The sequence below is a fragment of the Delphinapterus leucas genome, chromosome 14, assembly GCF_059928025.1.
Source record: "Delphinapterus leucas isolate spDelLeu-1000000601 "Yukka" chromosome 14, BTC_Dleu_Yukka2, whole genome shotgun sequence".
NCBI lineage: Eukaryota > Metazoa > Chordata > Mammalia > Artiodactyla > Monodontidae > Delphinapterus > Delphinapterus leucas.
Genome location: NC_143142.1, coordinates 76,702,393 through 76,723,820, shown reverse-complemented (window position 1 = coordinate 76,723,820; position 21,428 = coordinate 76,702,393).

Sequence of the window (21,428 nt, the reverse complement as noted above, 5' to 3'; positions counted from 1 at the left end):
TAATTCCTGCATTTACCACGCCATGGAATGAAAACCTACTGCATCAGAATCAGCTGGGGAAGCTTCAAAACATACACATATCTATATGGCTCAGGACTCTGGAAGTGCAACCAACATTCCACGGAAATCTTCTTGCTAAAATCTGAGAATCCCTGGTCTGTGGTTTTGACACTTTAAAGAGCTTTGGGTTTGAGGCCTGTGGTTCTCAAAGTGTGTGGTCGCTGAATCAGCGGTGTCAGCATGACCTGGGAACTTGTTAGAGATGCAAACGTCATCTTGTTTTAACAAGCCCTCCAAGGGATTCTGAGGCACAAAACGTTTGAGCCATGAGCACAGGCTAAGCTCACAGACAGGGTCAATCTCTCACTACTTCCCCTGCTTCTGCTTCTTCCCAGTCTTGTTTTGTTTTGTTCCGTTTCACTAGAGAACATGTTAGTTTATTCTTTGGGAGGTTCCCAAACGTCAAGGAGTTGACAGGCCAGGTAGGGAAGGTGGCCTGGGAAAGAATTTTGAGTTTGAAGGAAGCTTTACCTACTCTATTATGGGTTTAAAAAAATTTTTTTATTGTAAAATATACGTAACATAAAGTTTACCATTCTGACCATTTTTAAGTGTTCAGTTCAGTGGCATTAATTACATTCACATGGTTGTGTAACCATCACCACCATCCATCTCCAGAACTCTTTCAACCCCCTAAACTGAAACTTGGTCCCCATTAAGCACCAATTTTCCACTTGCCCTTTCCCCCAGCCCCTGGCAACCACCATCTTACTTCCTGTTTCTATGAATTTGACTGTTCCAGTTACTTCATATGAATGGAATCATACAGTACTTCTCCTTTTGTGGCTGATTTCAATCAGCGTAATGTCCTCAGGGTTCATTCATGCTGCAGCGTGTGTCAGAATTTCCTTCCTCTTTCAGGCTAATATTCCGTTGTATGTATAGGACACATTTTGTTTAGCCCTTCCTCCCCCCATCAGCGTGCAGTTGGGTTGTTTCCACCTGTGGCCACTGTGAATCGTGCCGCCATGAACACAGGTGTGCAGAATCCACTGGAGACGTCTGCCCAGTTTCCCCAGCTGAGTCCAAAGACGTTCTCCCGCCTAGACAGTCCCATCTTGTCCTGGAGCCAAATATGGTGAAGGCAGGAACTGATTAAGAATCTGGCAGGTTGAGGATGAAGTCACTAGCTTAGGTGTCGGTTCCGGGGCCCAGTTATAGCTGCTAAATTTTGCAGTGGAGCCCAACTCTCCCTCCTGAAAATCCTCCTTCACAGAACGTTTCTTCCACAAGGCCAGGAGCTGTGCCTTTCTTACTCACTGCTGTGTTCCCAGCTCCCAGGACACGGACCTGCCATGGGAGGAGCTCAGAATAGATGCTGAATGAGTGAACCATACTAGGGCCAGTGTCTCCAATAGGGATTTCTGGGTCACAGAATCTCTCTCCTCTGCTGACGCTGATTGGCAATGCAGCCCAGCCTAGAAGCCGGTTCTCTCCAGAAGCCCTTCCTGCTCGAGGCCCACTCTTTTCTTGCTAATGTCAGACCCCTTCCCTGGTCCTGATGGCCAGCTGGGGTTCTGTGTGGACGGCTGCCCTGTGGGTGCTCTTGGGACTTCTGAGTGCACATCCCCCCCCTCATCCTTTGACACTGGTGGGGTTCCTGACTTGCCATCTCTTCGGCCCCTGGGAGCAGCGACTCAGAGCCAACACGGCTGAGTCCCTCACCTGCTCCATCCTGCTAGGTGTAAGGTCTGGAGCTCAGGTCATGTAGAAAGTTGGGAGAAAAACAAAACAGATACTACTTGCCGGCTGACCTGAAGCTCCTTGGCCTTAGTGCAGGCAAGCCACAGTGGTCCAAGCATGACTTCTGAGCAGCAGAAGACAGCCGCGACATATAAAGTTGTCTGGACTTAGAAGGTCGCACCTGGGGCTGGTGCAGTAGAGTCAGGGGACGGGGGAAGATGTTTTGTACGACCCTAGATTCACTTCAGTCACTTAAGCTGATGTCTGGGGAGCCTACAAATGGGACAGATGATGTCTATCTTCCAAAGGATGCTTCTTCATTTGTCTTGAATTTGTGATTCAAGTTCTTTGGTGGGGAATTAAAAATTCTAGTGGACAGTGGAAGACAATTCCTGCCAGTTCAAGTTTACCGTTTTATAAATGCTAAGCTACCTTCTTCACCCCTATTCACCCAACCCTTTAGATGTTTCTGTCCATTAGCAAAAGCTTGATTTTGAGCTGTAGGTTGGAGGATGGCCATGGTCTCCTGACATATTGAAGACTCTGCTAATTGAACCAGACTGCCTCCTGGAGACTTATACTAGGAGGAGGAATCCGGGAGAAAATGTTAAGTGCTGGGGTCTGTAATAAAGTCAGTGGAATGCAAAGCATTTAGACTCAAAGCATTTGCCAGAATTCTTCCCCTGATACCTCAGACGATTTGCGGTATGGGTAGATGCTGCACTAGTACATAATTTCTAAGAGTGTTTATCATTTTCATCTTTACAATATTTATTGAAAGCTATGAATTAATAGCACTGCACTGAAAGCTCTTTATATGGTTGACACCTATAGCGAATATCTTTCGCTGGCCATGCCAACTTTAATTTGTATACTAAGCAACAGCAGTGAAATCTGTGACTTTCAAGTACCACTCAGTTGCCAACAGCACCATCAAGTATTCAGGAGAATTAATTTGATAGGCAATGCTTACTGGTTACATTATTGCCTTTAGCTTCTATGGTGCCGCATACAAAACGTTAAGGAAAATTACATTTTCTGAACCCATTTTGACACGCACAGCCCTTGGAAGAGAGAGAAGAGACCAATGCTATTTTAGGATCTGTATTTTCAAAGAACAGCAGCTCCCTAAGTGACGAGAGAGCAAGTAGAACCAATTTTAGAATGAAAGGATGGGTAGGTAGGAGGAAACGGATGATACAGGTTTGGAATGATGAATCAGACACAGTCTTTGCTCTTAATAGGCTCGCGTTCTAGTGGAGTGGGTGAGCCAGATATACCAAAATAGTAGTAACCATACTTTCCAAATTCAACTTGGGGACACATGATCTGAAAAGAGGGGTGCCCTTTACGGGGACAACTGGACCAAATGTTTGAAATGTTAGCAGATTTAGGACACGTGGTTGCCATACTTAGAATGGAAGACAGGGGAAGGAAAGCTCTTTAGGAGCCCACATAGAGCCTACGTAGCTTCGGGCTGGAAAGGCCCAGGACACCGCACTCTCCTTACTCCTCCCACCTCCTGACTGGCTACCCTTTGCCATGCCCTGAATTAAGGGTTGTGGTGGACGCACCCTGGGTCAGCCATACACGTCCCTTCTGACCGGTCACATGCGTTCCTGAGCACGCCTGGGCTTGGGTCTTGAAGAGACTTCACTCTTTGGTTCAACACATGCATGCCATGAGGCTGTCAGGATGGAGAGGTGGCAACAGAAGCGCAGGCTATACCCTCATTTCAACTTCAGAAATACTAAAACAATTCTTTAATGTAATATTGCATATCTATTAAACAAAAAAGGAAAGGAAGAGGCAGAAGAAAGAAGTGGGGTTGGACAGGGACAAAAAGAGAAAGAAAGAGAGAACTCTGTTAGGTCCGAAGAGGAATTGGCAATTTATAAATTGCTAGTGGTACTAAGGATAGGTTTATTCTTGCAAATGAGGAATCTGACAATATGTGATGCAGTGTCAAAGGCTTTACACACTTTTTCACCCAGTAGTTTCACTTTGGGAAACGGTACATCAAAATGGAAACAATTCTAGTAAAAAATCCATTGCAGCCCTATTTATAAAACAATAATGGGAAACAGCCCATACTCAATAATAGGAAAATGTTAATCAATAAAATATTTTTAGCCACTAGATACTGTGAGAATATACCAATAAATGGAAATGTGTAAATGAAATATTTAGTGAAGAAAAGCGGAACCTGAAATTATAGGTACATGTTGATTATAGCTTTGTAAGCTGATGTGTATATCACTATGTAGCCAAAGAGAATTTTTATGAAACAAATAGCTGTTTTGTTTTATCATGTCTTTCTGTAAATCGCTTGCATTAATTTTTTTTTTTTTAAGGGAAGAGTGAGTATGCAAGGGTACTGGCTGAACTATCACAGTTTTCAGCCTCACTAGGATTCTTACAGGTTCATGTACTGAGAGGGCTGTTGCAGGTAGTTTGTTACTAATAGTTAAAGTATCGGTCTTTGGTTTATTCCAATAGTTTAATAATAAGTTTAGAGGTGATTCAACCCTGTTGTCTGTATAGTAAAGTCACTACCACATGTGACTGTTTTGAGATGTGTATGTTTTGAGATGCTTTCTTTAGCGCGGACAGAAGGGACAGAGTCACATGTCACTCCCCAGCTAAGAGTTGGCTCCTGGACGTGTGTCACACATGTGAATGTCAGCTGTCACACGAGGGAGGTTGGAACTGATGAACTGTCGTGATATGTATGACAGCCCTGTTCCCAAAATACTAATATCTAGTGCCTCCTGATCGCTTCAGTCTTAAAAAAATTACATTTCCTCCTTCCTTGTCATTCAAATGCCTTCACTGGGTTCCCCCTGCTCCCATCTGCCTACGTCACACCTTCTCGGCCAAGATCCCCAAAGGAGCCGTGGCCAGCTGTCCTCTGCAGAGTCTCTGTCTCGGGGACTTCCTAGTTATGAGATTTGGTAAGTGCTTCCCTGAGCTCTCTGCAACGTTGAATGCTGGCGACCACTAGTCTCCCTGAAACCTTCCCCAGCTCAGGATTCTGCCTGACTTGCTGGCACTGGGGAGAAGCTAGTCCAGAGGACCAGCCAGACAAAGGCTCCCTGGAGGGGCTTCACCAGGCGAGGCCGCAGAGCCACCCCCATGGCTGGCTGAGAACAGAGGAGCGACTCAGTCCCCTGGGGGCTGCTTCCCTGCCAGCCCACCCCGGGACCCCACCCCCATCCCCGCTGGGCCATAGGCAGGTGACAGCAGTTCAGGAGACTTCTGACACCAAGAGGACCCAAGGGCAGGGAGCCTGTGGAAGCGTCAGCCCCGGCCACGGGTTTCCCTGCCACCTTCCCGCTCCTTTTTCCCTCCGAGATGATGGGATTGAGAGCTGGGCCTCAGAACAGTGCTCTGTGTACCTGCCGGGTAGCCAGGACTTTCTGAAGGAAGCGCTAGAAATTCCCCCTGGAATTGCTCAGCTTCTATCAGCTGTGTGTGACACGGACGGAAAGGCTTCCTACAACCCACCTCTCACCCCCCCAACTCCTGCAGAGTCGCAAGTGGCTGCCAGGGAGGGATGCAGCCAGGACAGCGGCGGGGACTCCGGACTCTGGGAGCCATGGGAGGGCGGCAGGCTCTCAGCTCACAGTCTGCAGGGAGGATGCAGCTGACCCCGACTGGCTCAGGGCCTCCCCAGCAACGAACACCCCCGGGCTGTGGTTCTGCTCTGCGGTCAGAGGCTTGTTCCCAGCTGCCCTGGCTTAGTGGGAAAATCTGGGTTTGAACCGGCAAGCCCCGGCAGCTGTGGGCAGGAGGCCAAGGAGGGTGCCTCCTTCCTGATGTCCTGTGGCCGATGGCCCAGGCACACACCCTGGAGGGTGTCCACTCCTGCACCCGTGTCTGGCTCTACTTGAAGGCTCCTCTCTGCATGTAATAAAGCAGACACCTGTCTCTGGGATTCCTGTTTTGACCCTTGAACCCCAGGCATGGAGCTAGGCCAGATTTCCCTGCACAGCCCTGGTCTCCGTGGGCCTTAGAGCAGGACTTGCTGCTGGTGGTGACAAGGACCACCCAGCACAGGAACCCGGAAACAGAAGGAGGGAGAGGGGAGGAGCGGGCTGTGGGGCGGGAGGGCCCTGAGCGGATCCCGGTGCCAGGTGGCCCCAGGCACCGACAGTCTCTAGGGAACGGCAACATCGTAGCCTTTCTGACCATTCGCCGGCTGCCTTGGGACCCTGAGAAAGAGCTAGAGAGTCACTTCTCCCATGTTTAGAGGTTGAGGATACCAGACGGGCAGCCCGCAGAGCAGGTCAGCTGGCGAATGGCTTCCTGCTTCTCACCTTCACTTGCTGATGGGAGCCTGGCCCGGCCGCTATGAGGGCGGGTGGTCGGCAGCAGGTGGGCCCTGTCCGCAGCCTCAAGGACAGCCTTGAGCCCTAAAGCCTCCCCTCTCCCTGTGCCAAGGCTGTGGTTGGCCCATGATGCTGATCAGCACAAACGGCTGGAGAGCCGCCGGATCTTGGGAAAGAGCCTGCTCTGCACTGAATGCTTCTGTCCTCCTGAAATTCACACAGTGAGATCCTACCCGCCAAGGTGATGCTATTAAGGGGTGGGGCCTTTGGGAGATGCTTAGTCCTGATGGTGGAGCCCGCGTGGATGGGATCAGCTGCCTCATTACGGATGCCCCACAGAGTTTCCTCCTTCCTCCCTGCGAGGACACAGCCAGGAGCCTGCTGTCCATGGCAGAGGGCCTTCACCGGAGCCCGACCAGGCTGGCCCCCTGACCTTGGACTTCCAGCCCCCAGAATGGTGAGAAATAAACTTCTCTTGTTTACACACCACCCAGTCTGTGGAGGTTTATTACAAATGGACCAGGACAAAGCCCACCTCCGGCAATCAGCCCCTCCACGCACCCAGCTCCCCGTTACCCACCCCCGTGTCTTCCCCTTCCTCCCCCCCGCCCCGCCGACCCCCTCACTCCGACTCCGCCTTTGGGGTGGTCCCTGCTGCTCTCCTCTCGTCCCCCGTCTCTCGGCTCTTTCTCCTTCCCTCTTCCCTGGTGCTGGGAGCTCCTGGTTCTAACGAGACGGAGCACGATGCTGTGGCCTAATGATATCCAGCCCGGGGAATTTGGCAACACACAAAACAGAGACAACTGCACACACACACTCCCACCCGCCAAACCCCATCCCAGCCACCCACAGCTGCGCCCAGGGGCAACCGCCGTGCAGACCAGCTGCTGCCCATCTGCTGTCATTCCCCCTCTTTTCCAAATGACATCTTCCAATATCAAAGACACTGCCAGCTGTCAAAATCAGGTTCACATTTTCATATACGGGACAGTGACTGCCGCAGAGAGACTGAGGCAAACACATAAACAAATGGAGGGGAGGAAGGGGAGGCCGCTGGGTTGCCTCCCTCCAGGCTCATCGTTTCTACAGAAGCAGGGACTGAAATGACCTCTGAGTTGTTAAAACAGCAACTGACAAGCACAGCCTCGCAGCCATCAAGGCTCGCATCAAAGGAAACTAGAAAAAGGCATAAAAGAGTTTGATCTCTGGAGGAAAAAGGCCGGGAGGATGCAGAGTGCTGGGAACAAAGGGAGGCCAAGCCTGGGAGTGGATTATTCGTTCTGCCGCCAACATAACGAACGATGTGTCATGAGCATGGAAGAAAGCAAAGTGAATTTCTAACCAAGATAATGAGGAAGCCAAGACTGGGGAGCAGAGCCATTCAGGAGGGGGGTGACCTTCTTAATTAAGCATCTAAGGATGTCATCCTTTCTTTCTTGAGAACCAGCCCTCGTGGACACATCTCCCTGATAAAAGTGTAAAGAGTTGCTCCCGCCAAGCTAAAGGTCCAGGATAGGGTTAGAAGTTAGGAAGTTAAAGTCCTTATTCGTGCCCTGTTACCTTGAACAAATCACTTAAATGTTCTCTGTCTCCGTTTCCCCATTTATAAGATGCAGAATCCTAAACGTAGACTCGAGGATGGTTTGGAGCACGGCTGGGGAAGCAGAGAGTACAACTCCAGGGGCCCTCAGAAGGGGCGGAGGGGTGGTACCGTGGATGGAAATGGCACCCCACTGACCGCTTGCCAAAGGGACATGTTTATTTTTAAAGGGCGTTGACAGTCTGCAGTGTGTGTTCCCAGTGCCTGCCCCACCCACAGCTTCTATGATGAGGCTGTCCAGCCTACAATCATGCAACAAGGTCAAAGTCAGATCCAGGAGGAAAAGCACTTCAACTGATAGGCTCTTATGCCCTTCCCCACCTCCACTAAAATGGGGAGGCCAGCCCAGGTTGTTGGTAAGCAACAAAGGCCTTAGGGCAGTGGTCTTTTGGACCTAGTTGCGGCTATGACAGCTAGTGACTCCAAAGGGTGTGGTGATCCAAACGCCTGGAGAAGCAAAATCATTCATCTATAAGCCAAGAGATTCCAGAATGGGAACTGATGGGCAGCCCCCAGGGATTCTGCAGGAGCTGTAGCATCATAAAAGTCCTCAGCCTAATAAAAAGGGGTAGGTCTCACTCAAACATTGCAGGGAATCTTGGTCCCTCAATTTATCCTGAGACCTCAGAACAGAGCTGGAAAGCCAGGTAGCTCTCCCTGTGATGTAGTGGCACAACCCTGTCAACAGGCAGAAGCTCCGGAAGTCCCACTGAGCAACCGCAACTCACTGCAGTACAGAGAAGTGAGTTCACGTGGCGTCTCCCAAATTCTCCCACCACCCACAGGTGCTCAGTCTGACAGCGGAGATCCCACACCATGAGGCTAGGATGGCGCCTGCAGGGCTCAGGGCAGTCTGGGGACAAGTCACAATGATGGTGCTGCCCCTGCCATCACTGGAATTTGTGGGTCCAGGAGCCAAGCGGAGGAGGTGGCTCCCTTTCTGCCCATGCAACGGCTTCATTTCTGTGCCACTGTCATATGGGATCTGTATTGGCTGTGGTTACGTGAGGTATTTAGTACATGGATTACAGAATGGAGGGGGATATCTAGAAGGGATCTCAACATAACCCAGGATGAAACTGACTCTGCTGAGCAGGTCGTTTCTGAAATGGCCCTGCCTAGTGATTCTAAGGCAATAACTAGATGTGGCTTTCGATGAGGTGTGTCTTGACAGCTGGATCATATTAGAAGGGAATATATTGAAACTACATAGTGGAAGGCGTGTCATGGGGCCTCAGATCCACGGCTTTCCTGGGAGCAGCAAGCTGTCCCCACTTCTCACCATGCTGTATCACATAAGCCACACTTCTGCACAGCTGACTGGAACAGAAGTGGCCTGCGCCAAGGGCAGCCCCAGAAAACTATCACATGGGCCAGTCCACCTGCCTCTCTCTTTGGAACTGGAGCTAAGAGGCCGTTGGCCATGGAAGGGGAATCTGAGGTGTGATGCTGGGAGGTCGGGAGGGAGCGTGATGGGCCACCTCCTGAGGAAGTGGCTCTGTGGACGTTGAGGCAGTGGGGCGGAGGAGAGAGGAACACCCAGCAGAGGGAGAAGCAGAGGCTCACAGCAGGAGAGCGGGGTCCTGCCGGCCACCACGCAGAGCCCTCACAACCCCCGACAGTGACCCAGGCCAGTTCTCGCTGGTCATGGATATCCTTAAAATAAACCCCTTTTTATAAAAATAAATAAGTAAATAAATATTTTATTTCATTTTTAGTAACTTAAGACTCTTGCTATGAAAAGAGCCTAACTAGAGCACATTTCCTACTGGGCTAGGAAATGATCTATTCTACATGGGTGCTAGGAATCTGGTGACACAGTAACTGCCTAGAAATCAGGCTTTGGTTTTCTCGTCAGAACACGAGCCCTGGTTTCTCAGCATATCCAGCCTGAGGACATTTTCACACCCTAAGGACCTGCTTTACTTTGGCATTCCTTATTCTTGTCATCATTGATAAGATTAAGGGCTGCTTTCACTGTAGTTACTCTATGGAGAGCTTTTACATTTTCTTAGGTGAAAAGGGGGGATAGGAGGGGACGGGGAGAAAGAAAAAGGATTGTTTCCTTTCCAGAGAAAGAATCCAGAGTGAGAAACAATGGCTGGGTCTCTCCAACATTAAATGAAAAGACAGAGAAATCCAGGGACTCCTGCGGGATCTCGAAGAATGAGGCACTTTTGGCCAGCAGGCTAATTCAAGGTTCTGCTAATTCCCGAGGGTATCTGCTGCAAACCTCTTCAGAAGCCTCAGACAGGCTGCCCTTCCTGCTGCCCTCACAGGTGTTAAGTAGTGGTTTCCAGGTGCAGATGGCTGTTACTTTGGAGACTAGACAAGAGCATAAGGCATCCTTGGAGGAGCTCTGCCCCGGGGTTCAGGGAATGAAGAAATCCTAGCCACCCCCCAGCCAGGCCTAGCTTCTTGGAGTTGTGTCCACAGAGAGGGGTCCCTGGAAGCTTCCCAGACAGGGCTGGTCTGATGAGTGCTGACGCAGCCCCGAAGGGTTCGTGGGCAGGCCAGGGGACCTGCTCAGCACCTCTTGGGTGCAGCAGGACACACCGTGAAGAGCCCCGAGCTGCGGCGGATGGCAGTGGCACACCGCTGGCTCCCACTTCCATCCACCGTCTCCTCCTTTGTCCCGGTGTCCAGGCAACTGCAGGGAGATCCCGACAGGGCAGCAGGGTGCCCAAGTGGCAGCTTAGCCACCTGGCCTTAGTAACTGGGTGCTGGTCGCGGTCACATCAGGGCGGCTGGACCGTTTCGTTTCAGGATCGACGTCCAGCTCACCTCAGCTCCACCTCCTGACAGAGGCCACAGGGCAGGATGTGTCAACCTGAGGGCTCTGAATGGGTGCTGAAGGGTCCAGGACCCCTACAATGCACAGGCTTTGTGCACTGCACACTTTTCTGGGGAAAAGCCACAGACTTTATCCAGCATCTTGAAGAGATCTGGGAGCCCAGAGAGCAACATGGGCTCTCCATAGTAGAAAAGGAAAGGTGATTGGAGTCCTGGGGTTTTCTGGAACAGGAGGCAGACAAGCGATTTCTGTGTTTCTCACAGAAAAGCCTGGACTCAGAGGAGAGAGTCCAGGCTTTGGCATCAGGACCGCTTCCCTGTCACTGAGTAGTCTGGTGACCCTGGGTGAGTTTCTTATCCTCCCTGAGGAAGGACACTGGATTCATTAAACATCTACGATCCAAACCTCTTCCCCACTGCACGGAGCCTTCCGTGGGCCCTGCGACCCCATCTCCACCCTCCCCAATTCCCCAGTTCCTACATCTGCAACCTCTTCTCTGAATGTTCTCTTCACCTGCACACGCGAACCTCAGCCTGGCTCTGCCCAGCAGGCGCTGCGGCTCCGGAGCCTCTCAAGTGACACTCGTCCTCCCGCCTCCTTGCTCCTGCTTGGCGCCCAGGACTTTCCTCTCCTCCCTAAGCCGGCCACACCCCCCCCATCACCTCCCCCAATACGCCTTGGATTAGTCAGTGTTCTCCAGGAAACAGAACGAAGAGGATGGATGCAGATATACACAAAGAGATCCATTATGAGGGCCTGGCTCATGCAATGGTGGAGGCTGAGAAGCCCCACGATCTGCCGTCCGCAGGCTGGGGGCCCAGGGAAGCCGGCGTGTAGTTCCAGTCCAAACCTAAGGCCTGAGAACCAGGGGAGCCGACGGCGGCAAAACCCCCAAACGCGGTTAAATCCAGCTCTGCGCGCTCCACGCCCATGCCCACGAGGCTGCGCTCTGCCGAGGAGGCACAGCCACGACCGGGACGGGCCGGGGGCGTCCCTCCTTAAAGGCATGACCACGGCCGCCAGGGGGGCCTTCCTGCTGCTCGGCGCCACAGGTCCCGAGGCCACCCGCGCCCCGCTCTCCCGCCACTCCTGCGCGGCAGTTCCCTCTCTCCTCGGACCCCCAAGACGCCTCTTCATGCTCACTCCCAGCTGCTGCCCAGGCTCTACTTTCACTCCGCACATTTCACTTGCCCGGGCTCTCGCTGCCCCGTCTCCCGGCAGCTCCGGCCACATCCTCTGCCCCGTCTCAGGGCGGTTACCAGGGGCGAAGCGTCCCTGCTGCCCTTGCGCACCAGACCCCTGCCCACGTCCCCGCTCCCCTTCACAGCAAGACCACCCTGTCCGCAGTCACGTCCACTCATGTTCCCCTCCTGCTGTCGGCTGAGCCCACTTCAGTGGGACCGTCACTCCAGCGCTCCACAGGAACAGCTCTCGCCCAGGTCACCGACGACCACCTCAGGTGTCCACCCTCAGTCCTCACCCTACTGATCCCTCAGCACCACTGGATTCGTTGAGGACACCCTCCTCCCTGAGACGTGTTCTTCTTTCTTATTCTGAGACACCACACTCTTCTGGATTTTTACTTACCTCCCAGGCCGTCCTTTTCATCTCCCGGCTTGTGGCACGCACCCCTCGTCCCCACCTCTGGCCACTGGAGGGACCCAGGCTGAGTCTTTGGACCTCTTCTCTTCTGACTACATGTGCCAGCCTCCTGATAAATGCCAGCCAGATGGTGATGGCTCCCCACGTATCTCTCCAGCCTGGACTCCTCCCCGATGCCAGGCTCCTACATCCAGCTAGTCTACATCTGTGCAGGGATTTCCGGTCGGCATCTCAAATCTACCCTTCCCAGAGTTTTCCCTATTTCACTCAGCCCACTACCTTTCTGAGAAGATTATTGTCAGAGAGATCACAAAGTCACCCTGAAAATGTCTTTGACTATGCATAGACTTAAAACATCCCTTTGGGTTACATGAGCAGGAAGAACGCTCCAAGAACCAGGTGAGGGAGCCAAGGAGAAGGGCTTACGCCCCAAGGAGAATTTCAGGTGTAGTCAGGGAAGATAATGAAATAGGAGAAACTCCTTTGAGATGAAGCTGGGGTGCCCTTTGGAGGCCAGATCAGAAACCTAAGGGAACGTTCCCCTTGTCAGGGCTGGGAACCCTCACAAAACCTGTCTCTCAGGAAAGAATCTGTCACTTCTGTGAACCAGGGGCTACTGCGCCCTCCCTTTGCTCAATGGGAATCTGTCACTTCTACTTCAGCTCTGTATGTTGGATGTCAGGAGGGCAGGCAGACAACTCCCCTCCCCTTAGTTCACTGGTCACCAGAACACAGGATCGGAACCTAGTCCTGCTGGAGAAGAATGTGTGACCCGGAGATCCTGGATGTAACTTTGGGTTATCTCCTGAGAGAAGGGGATGAGACTGTGTGGAGGGGAAGAATGAGATGGCTGGTCACCAAAAGGATGTACTGGGGCAGAGACAACGCAATTTCCTTTCCTTCTGGGCACCCAGGAAGAGGATGTTTCCCAGTCTCCTCTGTAGTGGGTGAGGCTGAATCACAACTTTAGGTTGATGCGATACAGGCAAAGACTGGTCCCTAAAACGATGCCCTTGTGTAATCCTCCCTTTTATCCCATCCTTTGGTGACCTTGGAGGCCACATGCTGAGGATGTCAAGTGCCACAGGATGGATGCAGCTGAGGTCCCTGAATGACTATGTCACTCAGAGTCCCCAAAGGACATAGTGTCCCTCCATAAGTCCTGCCCTTCCCCCACCTCCGCCTCAGACCACCATGGACTTGAAGTAAGCGAGCAACGTTTTTATTGTACTAGGTCACTTTTAGGGTTGTATGTTAGAGTAGTTCCCTTACCCCAACGTATACAGCAGGAACTCAATAATTATGGTGACTGAGCGTTCTAATTCCAGAGCCCAAAGCTTTTAACCACCACACTCTCTTTTAACTGGCTTTCTATATGCATTTTCCCCTATTCTTCATAAAATAAAATTCTTTCCTGATTTTATAAGTAATATGTGCCCAGAACCCAACACCAACAACAGAAGCAAACAAGCTGATGAAAAATGGACACAGGCCTTGACTAGACATTTCTCCAAAGAAAATATATAAATAGCCAACAAACACATGAAAAGATGCTGTCGACATCATTTTTCATTAGGGAAATACAAATTAAAACCATAAAGATACCACCTCACATCCATAGGATGGTTGCAAGCAAAAAACCAAAAAATGTCAAGTGCTGGCGAGAATGTGGAGAAACTGGAACACTGGTACACTGCTGCTGGGAATGTAAAATGAGGCAGATGCTGTGGAAAACAGCACGGCAGTTCCTCAAAAAATTAAACAGAATTATCATATGATCCAACAATTCCACTTCTGGTTATCACCCAAAAGAACTGAAAGCATGTTCTCAAAGATATACCTACACACCCATGTTCACAGCAGCATTATTTACAATAGCCAAAGGTTGGAAGCAACTCAAGTGTCCATCGACGGATGAATGGATATAAACAGAATGTGGTTTAACATACAGTGGGCTATTACTCAGCCAGAAAAAGGAAGTTCTCACACGTGCTATAACATGCATGAACCTTGAACACATTATGCTAAGTGAAATAAACCAGTCACTAGGACAAATACTGTATTACAGATTCTACTCACATAAGGTTCCATAGTAGTCAAATTCATAGAGACATAAAGTAGAATGATGGTTGCCAAGGACGGGGAGAGAGGGGGACTTGTTTAATGGCTACAGAGTTTCAGTTTTGCAAGCTGAAAAGAGTTCTGGAGATGGGCTACGCAACAATGTGAAGGTACTTAGAACCACTAAACTGTATGTACACTTAAAATAATTTGTTAAGGTGGTAAATTTCATGTTATGTGTATTTTATCACAATTAAAAAAATTTTTTTAAGTATTATGTGCTCATTTTTAAAACATGACAAAATATACAGGAAGTTTTAAAAACATCATCCTCTATCACTCCAACAGAGCCTACCACTGTTGAGAGAGTCCTTTTATGTAGCCAAAGTGGAGTTGTTTTATAAAACATTGATTCAAAACTATAAAGCGAAAGCCCAGTCTTGGTGGAAAAGGCAATTCTGTTATAGAGGGGGAGAATTAGCCCACTTTTTGCTTCCAGGCAGACTGGAACAACTCCAGTATTTCTTTCTAAATCTTCACATTTGAATTGGGTGAATATTGCCTTTGTAACTAACAGCGCAGAGGCCTCTGGCGTGTTTGGATGACTATAATTAGCTTTGGATTCAGGACCATACAAACTGATACCTGGGGCATTTCTTCCCTTCATTCACACATGTATGCATTCATTGAATAAATATTTGTTGATTGTCTACATACGCTAGACAATGGGCTAGGGGTTCAGGAGACAGCAGTGAACAGGAGAGTTCAGGTAAGAGGACTCTTACCTTCCAGTTGGGGAGACAAACAGCAAACAAGTAAACAAATTGCAAACCCTGAAGGGCTCTGTAGGAAAGGCACAGGATACCGCTATGGATACCGCTATTGAAAGGAACAGGAGAGGAGATGACATCTGAGCTGAGACCTGGAGGATGGGAATGAGCTCCCAAAGAAAGTCCTGGAGACTCCGAAGGACGTTAGGACATTTATAGGAACAGACAAAAGGAATCTGCCGCGATGGAGGTCGGAACAGTGCTTACCTCTGGGGAGGGTACTGACTTTGGGAGGTACGGGGTCAGGCTTCATGTGCTGGAGATGGTCTGCATCTGAATCTGGGTGAATATATATGCAGAAAAGTATGTAAAAATTCATCCAGCTGCACACTTTAAGGTTTGTGCACTTATCCTACAAATAAAATTAAATACCCCTTCCCCCCAAAAAGGGAAACGAAAGTGGGGGTGGCTTTCCAGGTGGAGGGAATAATAAGCAAGAGCAAGAGGCTTGCAGGTGTACTGTCCCTCGTGGAGAACAGCCAGAAACCCGCAGCTGGAGCTGCACAGAGGTCAAGGAGTGCCGTGGGGTGAGGTTACACCTGGGGAGGGAATTAAGACTGGGGCTCTGGGGCCAGGGATTTTAACTGTTTACACTTTTCAGAAATGCATTCTTTTTGAACATATCTTCATGTTTTACGTGTATCATTTTTAAAAGTAAATAAGGCCATTTGCTTTTGTTTTCAAAGCGTTGCTTTCCGCCTTTCCTATCTGCTTGTTCTAAGGAGGTTAATGGCTTTGAACATCCTTTTCTCGTCTCAAGGTGTGGGGGGGGGAAACCCAGGAGTATAAAGTCCTCATGATTCTTTCTCATTAGGGCTGCGGTCCTAGAATGCCCACTCAGAATACACTCGTCATTTTCTGGTTCGTGGAAGAACAAAGGGAACCGTGCCGGCTGGGGGATGGTTCCTCACTTCATTCATTCCTGTAACATTTACCGAGAGTCTGTTAGATACAGACACCGCTTGTCTTCCAGGTATTCCCAGGTCCAAATCTCTCCCTGCTCATTTCAGGATAGAACCAAAGGCTGTGACGCTAAGTCTGAAGCATTAGGATCCGGGCTGCGGGCGGGCCGCGTGCACAGAGGGACAAGCCCATCCAAGGGCAATGTGTCCTGGCCTCGCGGTCAGGACAGTTCCAGTTGCGGCGCCGGGAACCAGTTTAAGGGACGGGGAGCACTTTCTAGACCAACCTGGGGAAACTGTGCTGAGCCTCTTGGTAAGGCCCCTTTCTCACCGTCTTCAAGACCCGCACACACTGATGCTCCGAAGGGCAGGTGGTGCCGGGTTGGGGCCCACCTGGTTGGGGCCCATCTCCCGAGCTCTTCGGCTCTTCCGGGCCGCCGCGCAGGCCGAGGGGGCGCGAGAGGGCGGGGCGAGGCGAGGCCTCCACCTGGACGCCGCGCGGGAGGGCGGGGCTAGCCCTCCACGTGGACCCCGCGCGCGGGTGGGAGGGGCGAGGCCTACACTTGGACCACGAGCGCCGGCGGGCGGGGTGAGGTCTCCACGTGGACCCCGAGCGCGCGTGGGCGGGGTGAGGCTTCCACGTGGACCCCGAGGGCCGGCGGGCGGGGCGAGGCCTTTTCCGGGGCCCGATCGCCTTTCCGGAGGGACCGTCCTTGGTGGTGCGGGCCTCTGTCAGGGCATTTAGCATCCTCAGCTCTGGCAGGACAACACCCCTGGGGGCGGCGCGCCAGGGGAAGATCCCCTGGGCGGCTCTCTCGGTCCTAAAATGGGTTAGGAGAAGCGCAGAGGGGCATCCACGCGGCCGGGGGGAGGGGGGCAGAGGCCGCGGGGGTCGCTGAGAAGGCCCCTCCTCGCCCGCCCTAACGCCGCCCCCAGCCCTGCAGCCGGTCAGTCCCTGGGCGCCCGAGGTCAGCCGGCTGCACCTGCCGCGGCACCTTTGTCAAAAATCAGTTTGGGGCATATGTGTGGGTCTACATCCGGACTCTCTAGTCTCTTCCAGGGATCGATTGACTTAACTATCTGTGGCTACTGGCTACCAGATTGGACAGCTCGGGTTTAGACTGAGCATCTCAGAAAGGATACTGTTTGTAAGGCTCGTCAGAGAAAACATTGTTCTGCCTTGGGCTCCACAATAATAATTATTTGAACATTCCATGCTTACCATGTGGTTGCTGAAGAGGAGTTAAACTTCCACTGTTTCCCAGGAAGTGGACTTCCATTTTTCTCTATCAGTTTACTGTCAGGTCTAAAGGGCTAGAGGCCCAAGAAGAGAGCTCCAGGCTCCAGGTCCCGCATTCAAATGCAGACTTCGAAACTGAGTGGGCAAGTTCCTTAACCTGTCCTTGACTCGATTTCTCCATCTATAAAGTGGGTATCATAATTATACCTATTTTATAGGCTTGAGGGTTAATAATAACTGGAAGTGCTCAGAATAATGCCTGGTGCATGATATGGACTTAAATAAAAGCTAGTCATTATTACTTCGTGTAAAAAAAACAAAACCCCACAGTAGAGGAGGGGGACAGCCTACACTTTCTGAAGCCCCCTTTCTTGTCTTCTGAGGACCTCTTGTGTGTATCAGTACATGTTTCAAGCACTTTAGCTTTGGTAGCTGTGCAGGCACTGGGGGGTCTCCACGACCCCATTGCTATTATTCCCATTTTGCAGGTAAGAACGAAGCCATTTAAATATTTGTCCAAAGTCACACGGCTACTGGGTGACAGAGTCAAGATCTAAAGCCAGCTTTTTAGGCTTCTGAAGTTTGTGCTTTTAACTTAATGATTTTCAAAATTTTGTGCATCGGAATGGAGAGCTTGTGAAGGGCTCGCTCTTGCGCCCTCCGCCAGGCACCCTGTGCAGCGGGGGCCGGGGGGCGGTGGTGGTGGTGCTGGAGTCTGTATTTCACAGGCCTCCCAAGGGGCTCCCCGGACGGCACTGGGAGAAACAATGCGCTCCACCAATTTCCCTCCACGTGACGGGCCTTTTCCAACTGTTTTCAATCAAGAGACCATCTTTGCTAGAGTAAACACACCTCCACTTTCCATTAGGTGGAAAGTCTGGCTTAAGAGGAAACTGGGATTCAGAACGAGCTGGGCACAATGATTTATTTCCGCTTGGATCACACACACTCTAGAGTAGTTCACTTCCTCCTCACCAGGGTTTTCAATGTAGCCAGAAATATGCCTATTTCGATACTGAACTCCAGAGAAGATACTCAGCTATGTGGAAGCATTAAGGCATTGCATCAATTTATCACGAGATGGGTGGGTGGGAGGGGAGATCTGAAGACCCACAGGCAAAGCCCCTCTGTGGAGCTGAACTTCCCGTCTGCTGCGGGGTGACGACTTTCCATCCTGGGGGAAGCACTATTGTCTCTTGTTCCGCCGAGGCCCCACCAAGGTCTGTTTGTGTCTGGCGGAAAGGAAGCTCATCCACACCGAGGAGCACAGGCAACGCCGGCAGCCCTGCTTGAAGCCCGGCGTGCAAACGGCTTGCTTCCTTTGCCGTGCACGTCTCTGTAAACACACTGGGGAGGAACTCGGTCCTCTGTGTCCCAAATAAGGTTGAAGAAGTTACGAAGGGATGTCGCTGTAGACCCACAATTTCTGTTCTCTGGGCAAGTAATAAAAGGGCCAGCGGTGGCCCAGCCGCTTAATCTTGCCGGTTGTCCCTTCAGAGGAGGTATTTGGAAGCCTCCAGGGTCCCACCCCAGTTGCCAAGTGCACCCCCAGCTCTGCATTGAGGACCTGGCAACCACTACAGGATCCCGCTTCTGACATGTTGCCGGACGCCCGCTGGAGATGTCTGGCGCTGCGTCTGAGAAGAGTAAAGAGTAAAGAGAAGAGTAAAGAGTAAAGAGCCCTCTGGGCTCTGTCCCTTGGTGGCCTCACATTCCCGTTTCATCCCAATAAAAAGAAAAAAGCGTTAAAAGAATGCTTTTAAGGAGAAAATATTTGCAAAGCACAAAGGATTGGTGTCCAAAATATACAAAGAATGCTTAAAACTCAATAATAAGGAAATAAACAGCCCAATTTAAAAACATCAGCAAAAGATCTGGACACCTCACCAAAAATGACAAACACGTGAAAAATGCTCCACATCTTATGTCATTAGAGAATTTCAAGTTCACACAATAAGGTGCTACTACGTACTTATAACGGCTAAAATCCAAACAAGGACAACACCAAGTGTTGGTAAGGATGCAGAGCAACAAGGACTCCTGTTCACCGCCGATAGGAACGGAAATGGGGCACCACTTTGGAAGACAGTTTGGCAGGTTCTTACAAAACTAAACATAGCTTACCATATGATCCAGCAATTGCACTCTTTGGTATTTACCCAAGTAAGATGAAAACTTACATCCACACAAAAACCTGCACAGGGATGTTTAGAGCAGCTTTATTTATAATTGCCAAAACCTGGAAGCAGACAAGATGTCCTTCAGTAGGTGAGTGGATAAACAAACTGGCACATCCAGACAGTGGATTATTCAGAGGAAAAAAAAAAAAAAAAGAGCAATTGAGCCATGAAAAGAGATAGAGGAAACTTACAAACTTACATGCATATTACTAAGTGAAAGAAGCCAATTTGAAAAGGCTACATACTGTGTGATTCCAACTATATGACCACCTGGAAAAGGCAGAACTATAGAGACAGTAGAAAGATCAGTGGATGCCAGGGGTGGGAGGGAGGGGTAAATAGGCAGAGCATGGGATGTTTTGGGCAGTGAAACTATTCTGTATGATACTACAATGCTGGATACACGTCATCATACATTTGTCAAAACCCACCGAATGTTCAAGACCAAGCGTGAACCTTGATGTAAACTGTGGACTTTAGTTAGTAATAAAGTGTCGATATTGGCTTATCAGCTGTAAACAAACAAAAAAAAAATGCGTGTATAGGATGACTGCAATTATGTAAAACAAAAATAGCTAACAGGAAAGAACAAAGCCCAGTCATAATCCAAAGGGAGGCATTCCTAATTCTGACAGGCCCTAAAATAGGAAGGCAGGTTCTGAATAAGAAAGTATTTTTAAAGGAAATATAACGTTGTGTTAGTGCTCCCTGTATGCCTGGCACCACGTTGGAACGTTTTAACCCTCACAAAAACCCCAGGAGGTTGACACTCTTGTAATCTTTGTTTACAGGTAAGGGAACTTGCTCAGAGGCCCCGGCTCAAGTGACAGCCTTGGGATTCAAAGCACTACATTATACTGCCTTTAAAATTAAGTAGCAACTAGAGTGAGGTTAGTTGTCCATCCTCACATCCTTCTGTCTTCCTCTGGCTCTCCTCTCAATCCCCCGTAACTGTCGTCTTAAAGTTACCAGTGACCTCGTGACTGTCAAGCTCGTGGCCATACCTCCTGACCTCTACTGTATGTGGCAATAACGACCATTTCATTCTCAAAGTTTATCTTCCGGTCTTCAGGGAACATTCTCCACTATCTGGATCCTCCTTCTCAGCCTTCTTTGACGGATCGGCTTTGCCCTCCCCTGCACCCACCAAAATAGACATTGCGAACTTCCATTCTCTAGGTGTGTGTTTGCAGGGAGGGAGAGTTGAGGAGTGTGTGTTTTAGTTACGCCCTTCAGGTGACTCTGCTGCAGGTGACCCAGGGCCACACTGTGAGACAAACACTGGATGACCAGGTATCACTCAAGCACCACAAATTCAGCAAGAGCAAAAGAATGCATGTTTTTTTCTTCCAAACCCTTGCCCGTCTGGCTCCCTCCCGTCTTCATGCCCTGCTGCCCCGCACCTGCCCTTGCCTGTTCCTCCCACCCTCTCACCTCCCTACCCAGCACTCCTGAAGTCGATGACATTTTCTTTGCCATCTCTTTACCTCTTCACTAAGAATATCTCACTTCTCCCTTTCTGGCCCAGCGGAAATGTTGTCCTTTGAAAACCCTTTCCCAGTTCTCAGCAGGCAGAGTTCACCTGTCCACCCACTGGGACCCCACGGCTTGTGACCAGGCTGTAGCTGGTTATGCCCCTCGTGACACTCAGCTCCCAGCCAAGAGATATTTGCTAAACAGCTGATGAAATGTGTGCACCAGAGGTGATCTCATTTTGCTAAGAAGACCCAGCAGCAAAAAGGAGAGTGAAATTCCTGCACTCGCACGTAGGACCTGAAAGACACCGGAGAGCGCACCTTTACTTAGAGAAGGTTGCTGTGTGTCAGGGGTCAGCAAGCTTTTTCCATAAAGGCACAGACAGTACCTCAGGCTCTGAGGGCCACGTGGTCTCTGTCGTAACTGCTCAACTTGACCATTTCTGACGAAAGCAGCCACAACGAGACAAACGAGTGGCCGTGTTCCAAGAAACTTTATTTGTGCACACTGAAATGTGAATTTCATATAATTTTTTTATGCGTCATGAAAACGTATTCTTTTCAACCATTTAAAGATGTAAAAACCATTCTTAGCTGTGGACCGTAGTTTGTCCATCTCTACGTGTTGCTGACCTGTGAGCTACGGCTAACCCTGTGTCCTTCAGCACAG